Genomic DNA, 6,737 nt, shown 5'->3' with positions numbered 1-6,737 from the left:
AAGTATTCTTATCACAAAAATAAATAAGTATAAAAATTTCTGCTTTGCAAAATACACTGTCAAAAGAATGAGAAGAAATCCACAGCCCTTAAGCGAAATAAGTCAATCAGAGAAAGACATGGATCATATGATCTCACTGATAGGAGGAATTCCTAATCTCAGGAAACAAACTGAGGGTTGCTGGAGTGGTGGCAGAGGGAGGGATGGGGTGGTTGCGTGATAGACATTGGGAAGGGTCTGTGCTATGGTGAGCGCTGTGAATTGTGTAAGACTGTTGAATCACAGACCTGTACCTCTGAAACAAATAATACATTATATGTTAAAAAAAAAAAGATGGATAGTAGGAAGGGAAAAATGAAGGGGGGAAATTGGAAGTAGAGATGAACCATGAGAGATATGGACTCTGAGAAATAAACTGAGGGTTCTAGAGGTGGGGGGATGGGTTAGCCTGGTGATGGGTATTAAAGAGGGCACATTCTGCGTGGAGCACTGGGTGTTATGCACAAACAATGAATCATGGAACACTACATCAAAAACTAATGATGTAATGTATGGTGATTAACATAACAATAAAAAATTTTTAAAAAACTAATGATGTAATGCATGGTAATTAACATAACATAATAAAATTTTAAAAAGAAAGAAAAGAAAAGCCACAGCCTTGGGGGAAATATTTGCAAAAAACACATCTGATAAGGAACTATTAATCCAAAATATAAAGAGAATTCTCAAAATTCAACAGTAAAAAAATAAACAATTAAAAATGGGCCAAAGGCCTTAACAGACACCTCATCAAACATGTTATACAGATGACAAATAAGCATATGAAAAGATGATCACATCATATATCATCAAGGAAATGCAAATTTAAACAGCAATAAGATACCACTACATACCTATTAAATGGTTAAAACCGGAACACTGACACCACCAAATGATGGTGAGAATGTGGAGCAATAGGAACATAGGAACCCTCATTCACTGCTGGTGGGAATGCAAAATGGTACAGCCACTTTGGGAGACAGTTTGTCTTTTTCTCACAAAACTAAACATACTCTTACCATACAACCCAATAATTGTTCCCTTTGCTATTTACTCAAAGGAGTTGAAAACTTTAGACTACAAAAACTTGCACATGAATGTTTATAGCAGATTTATTCATAATCTCCAAACTTGGAAGCAACTCAGATGTCCTTCAGTAGGTGAACAGATAAATAAATTGTGGTACATCCAGACAATGGAATATTATTCAGTGCTGAAAAGAAATGAGCAATCAAGCCATGAAAAGACATGGAAGACCCCTATTGCATATTATTAAGTGAAAGAAGCCAATGTAAAAAAAAAAAAAAGGCTACCTACTATATGATTCCAGTTATATGATATTCTATAAAAGGCAAAACTATGAAGAGAGTAAAAAGATCAGTGGTTTCCAGGGGTTGTGGGAGACAGAGGGTGAGGGAATAAGTGGAACACAGAGGAGTTCTAGGGCATTGAAAATACTCTATATGATACTATAATAACAGATGCATGTCATTATACATTTGTTCAAACCCATAAAATGTACATCAAGACTGAATTCTGATGTAAACTATGGAATCTGAGTGATCATGACCTATCAATGTAGGTTAATCAATTGTAACAGATACATCACTCTGGTGACAGATGCTGATAATGAGGGAGGCTATGCATGTGTAGAGGTAGAAGATATATGGAAATCTCTACAATTTTCTCTTAATTTTGTCATAAAACTAAAACTCCTCTGAAAAAAAAATTGTCTTATCAATAAATAAATAAATAAATAAATAAATAAAGGGGGTAGGAGGAAACTTTTGGATGATATGGATATGTTTATGGTATAGATTGTGCTGATGGTTTCATGGTTGTATGCTTATCTCCAAACTTATCAAGTTGTATACATTACAAATATATGCAGCTTTTTGTATATCAATCACACCTCAGTCAAGTGCTTTAAGAAATGTTTCATGGTATTTCATTGTATCAATATACAATATTTTGTTTAGTCCTCTACCAATGGAAATTTAGGTTTTGCCCCATCATTTCCTATTACAAACACTTCCACAATGACTAACATAGCATATGTCTCATTTTACAAATGTCATAGTTTATTTGTACAATAAGTTCATAGAAAAGTTATTGCTATGCTAAAGGATATATACACTGTGATTTTGATGGATTGTCTTCCATAAGTATTGAATCAATTACATTCCACCAATAAGTAAGATTGTCTCTTTCTCCACAGGCATACTAACAGAATGCTAACAAACTTTTTTTTTAATATCTGCCAAAGAGGTGAAAATGGTCTCTCATTGCAATTCTATAATTAAGACTGAGTTCATTATCTTTTCCTATGTTTAAGAGCCTTTTCAATAAAATGTCTATCCATATTCTTTTCATATTTTTCAATTGATTTTTTTGATATTTTCTAATCCAACTGTGGAAACTCTGTATATTAGGAAGAGTAACCTATCATGGATATAAATTGTAAGTAAATTTTTGAGTTTGTCACATATCTTTTAATTTTTGTTTTAGTGGTTTTGCTATGAATTTTTTGTTTCATCTAATAAAATTACTTTTTTAATCATAGATTTCAAGTTAGCATTTCAAACACACATTTGAGAAAATGTAAACATCTTTTCCCTTATAATTTATATCCCTTTCCAGGGCTTTGAAATAGCAATTACACTTCCGGCTGGGGTTTCTTCTCTTTGATAGGCTGATTTTATCCAATACATGAGAATTATGTAAGTTCTGAGTTTTTTCTCTGGAACCAAACTCCAAAACTGGAGCTAGACTGGCAACATTTGCAGTATTTGTGCACATTGTCTCTCAGTCAGTCATAAAAGAGCACCCCTCTCTCATGGATATAGCAGGTACTTTAAATCACTGCAGGTACTTTACATCACTGACCTGGGTGAGACTTTCAATCCTCACAAGAGGCAACTGATATAAACTAGAGAAAATGTTATATATTTAAGAATCTAGATTCCTCCCCCCAAAAAAGAATCTGAATTCCAATTTATGCCACTGTATATAGATTCTTTATTTCCTCATAATTCTTTAATTAAATAAAATTGCAATACTATATATCATATATGTTATATATACCACTTAAATATATATGCCACCTGCATATATAATGGAAGTACATTACATTAATTTAATTAAATAAAACACAAAGATCGATAAGGATTAAGGGTAGCAAGTTGAAAATCTCTCCATCTAGTTTTCAGAAGAAATTGAAAAAAAAAACTGATGATGATTTTTTTTTTCACTGAAGCAGAGTTGCTTTAATCAAGGGGTGACGTCCTCTATGAGGGGGACCTCACTGAACCTTTGGTGGTGGGGTCTCAGCCTACCCCCCACATGCCCTGAGGCCACTCAGGAAGGAGGGAGCAGCTGAACAGCAAATCCTGGCAGAGGCCAAGGAATGGACATAGGGGAACCCAAGTCAAGGGGCAGGGGCAGGGCACTGACAGGTGGAAGTGAAGCTGAACAGGGCAGGAACAGCTGTGCACACACAGTTCTACAATGGGGACTAGCTGAGGTGGCTGTGCATCAGGCAGAGTGACACCCAGAGGGCGGAGGGTAGAGGTGGATGGGGCGGAAGCACTCAGGAGATGAGGCGACCATGAAGCTGGTGCAGCTGCTCCTGGGTCAGCACCAGCCGGTGTCGCTGTCCAAGGCCAGCTGTGCATGAGAAGGTCACTTTGACAGATTCTACATTTTTCATTCTAAAAATTTATTACACTTCATATTAATCCCATACATAACAAGCCTTTTACTACATGTGTGAAATGTTTGAAACTCAAAGAAAAGTTCAAAATCAATTACATGTAAAACTCTGCAGTATCCTTCCCAGTGAAATTAGCAGACAGGATCTTCCCAATGCTAGTGTGCATTTTGACAGCATGGGACAGATCTAAGTAGTGTTTTTCAAAAGCTTCTACTGATGAAAATGCTTCTTTGAGACTCTGAGCTGTGTTGGCTGTTTCAGTTTGCTCAGCTCCCAAACCTGCCAAAAGATCAACTACCCTGTTGAGGTCCTCGGAGTTAGGTCCTTTTTCTGACACAAGTCCACACAGATAGACGAAGGACTTCAGCTTTTCTGTAGCATAGCTACATAAACCTAAAGTATGGGCAGTGTTTGAGTCTATCTCCGCCCAGTCACAACAACCTTCTATCCTCTGCAGTACCACCAAGACAGCAGTCCAGAGCACCAGGTGGAACAGACTTCTAAGAGCATCAGTTCCTGCACACAATTTTGCAGCAGCTCTAGGGCATGCTGAGCCACCTCCCACAGCCTCTACAGGAACAGGAGCAAGGTGTACTGGTGAGAAAACAGGTAAATGCACAGATCTAACAGGGTGGCTTCTTGCCTCTATATCAATTCACACCTCTCCATGTCTATGGGCTTTTGGAGGATCAATCCATTCCAGCTTTTCACTGGCTGGCAGAAAAAAGTCAGCCAGTTGGCATCATCCCCAGAGCCAAAGCTGACAACATACTGAGAAAACAGGGCATCCAGTTCATTATATTGTACCAGGGCATTTTCAAATTGCTGCAGCATATCAAATACAAAGGCAAGTTCCTCCTGAACCATGAAATACTCACAAAAGCTCCAGCCTGGCTCAGTCCTCTTCTCCGTCAAGGTTCTCAGTTCATCCTCAAACTTGCCTATGTTTTTGGTAAAAGACATAAGAAGCAATGTCCCGAGTTTGGTAAGGAAGATATTCCAAGGATTCCTGAGTTCAAGAAGAGTCCTTTAAGGGGTTGGAGAGCATGACACACCTGTCACTCTGTTTATTACAAAAATCATTTCTTATTTTGTCCACAATAGGAGTTCAGGGAATGATGTTGGTTTTGCTTTTTATTTCCCCCCCTTGGCATCATTTTCTTTTTTTAATTTTATTTTATTTTAATTCGATTAGCCAACATTTAGTACATCTCCAGTTTTTGATGTAGTGTTCAGTGATTCATCAGCTGCATACAACACCCAGTGCTCATCATATCATGTTCCCTCCTTAATTCCCATCACCCAATTACCCCCTCCTACCTCCCTTTCTGCAATCCTGTTTGTTTCCTGGAGTCGAGTCTCTCATGGTTTGTCTCTCTCTCTGATTTCCTCCCATTCAGTTTTCAACCACCACTATTAGCCAGTCCACAGAGCTATGACCTTTCAGAACATTCTGCTACTTGGTAAGGTCATCTTTTACTATAGCTTTATACACCAGTAACATAGCATTCCATCCAATAAATATGAAAAAAGGGGAAAGTAAGTGGGACTTAGTTTCCTTCTTTGAGCAACAGTTCCTCTTTGAATTGAACAAAGTTAGATTCTAGGTGAATCATCTTTGGAGCCTGGCCATAGTACCTTCTCCATTCCATCTGTTCTCTTGGAAGCTGCTAGGAAAACACTGAATAAATAGAGGTAAATCAATTCTGATCTCCAGCACAGGTAACAATGGGCTTGTGTAGGTCACCAGCAGCAGCGGCTCCTCAGGGGTATCCATGGACCATCACTGGCCTCCAGGCCAGCCTAAGCCTGAGCAGCACCACAACAGGGACACCCATCAGGCTGTGTGAGGCAGTTCCTAAGCCAGCTGCCCTACATGGCCACCTGGCCCCACCACTTCCCGCCATGATTTTTTAAAATTATTTTTAAGAAGTCAATATTACCAATATTGTATTCTATGGCTTTGTATTTTGCATTATAGTTAGAAATGTCTTTGTTACACTTTGGTTATAAAAAATCCTTTTCTATGGTACAAATAATTTTAAGGGCTTTATTTCTGTGTTGGGGGTGAAAGGGGTTGGAATAGGAATTATAGAGATGCCTCCAAAATAAATATCTGATCTTAAGAAACAAATATAAAGCAAAAACAGAAGACCAACTCTATTCAATAAATACACAAATGGAATGTTTTAGAGCTGAACACTCACTAGGAAGAACAGAAAATACTTTATGGTCATAGCCTATATTATGGACCAAGAGATGATCCTTTGAAACCAAAAGAGATGTAAGATAAATTGTATAGATAAAAAAGAGAGCTATTTTAGTAGCCTTTTCAACAACCAGGACCTTCAGAAAGTGTAGTAGGGCTGTGTGGAGAGAATAACATGACTCCAGAAGGCAATAAATCAATAAATTCACCACTGAATCATTGCAATGAACAGCTAACACAATATGTGAAGCTCTTGATAATGATCAATGTAAACCTGAAAGAAATAACAAGTAATAGGTAGCATGAGTCTGTCAAAAACAAATCATGTGAAACTATAATTCAATCCTTCCTTCAAGAGGATAAGTTTAGTACCTTAAAAAAAGAAAAATTAGATTATCTAAGCAAAAGATCAACAAGGAAATAAAGACTTTAAATGACACACTGGACCAAATGGACTTCACAGACATATTCAGAACATTCCATCCCAAAGCAACGGAATACACATTCTTCTCTAGTGCCCATGGAACATTCTCCAGAATTGATCACATCCTAGGTCACAAATCAGGTCTCAACCAGTACCAAAAGATTGGGATCATTCCCTGCATATTTTCAGACCACAATGCTTTGAAACTAGAACTCAATCACAAGAGAAATGTCGGAAAGAACTCAAATACATGGAGGCTAAAGAGCATCCTACTAAAGAATGAATGGGTCAACCAGGAAATTAAAGAAGAATTAAAAAAATTCATGGAAACCAATGAAAATGAAAACACA

At 37.5% G+C, this 6,737-nt stretch overlaps 1 pseudogene; it reads right to left on the bottom strand.

Moving 5' to 3' along the window:
• Positions 1-3,631: 3,631 nt before the first annotated feature.
• LOC113930454 lies at positions 3,632-5,531 on the bottom strand (annotated as a pseudogene).
• Between the last annotated feature and the right edge of the window lie 1,206 nt (positions 5,532-6,737).

Source organism: Zalophus californianus, chromosome X (assembly GCF_009762305.2).
Source record: "Zalophus californianus isolate mZalCal1 chromosome X, mZalCal1.pri.v2, whole genome shotgun sequence".
Classification (NCBI taxonomy): Eukaryota; Metazoa; Chordata; class Mammalia; order Carnivora; family Otariidae; genus Zalophus; species Zalophus californianus.
Note: the sequence above shows the minus strand (reverse complement) of the source record. Positions and strands in the feature narration are given on the sequence as shown.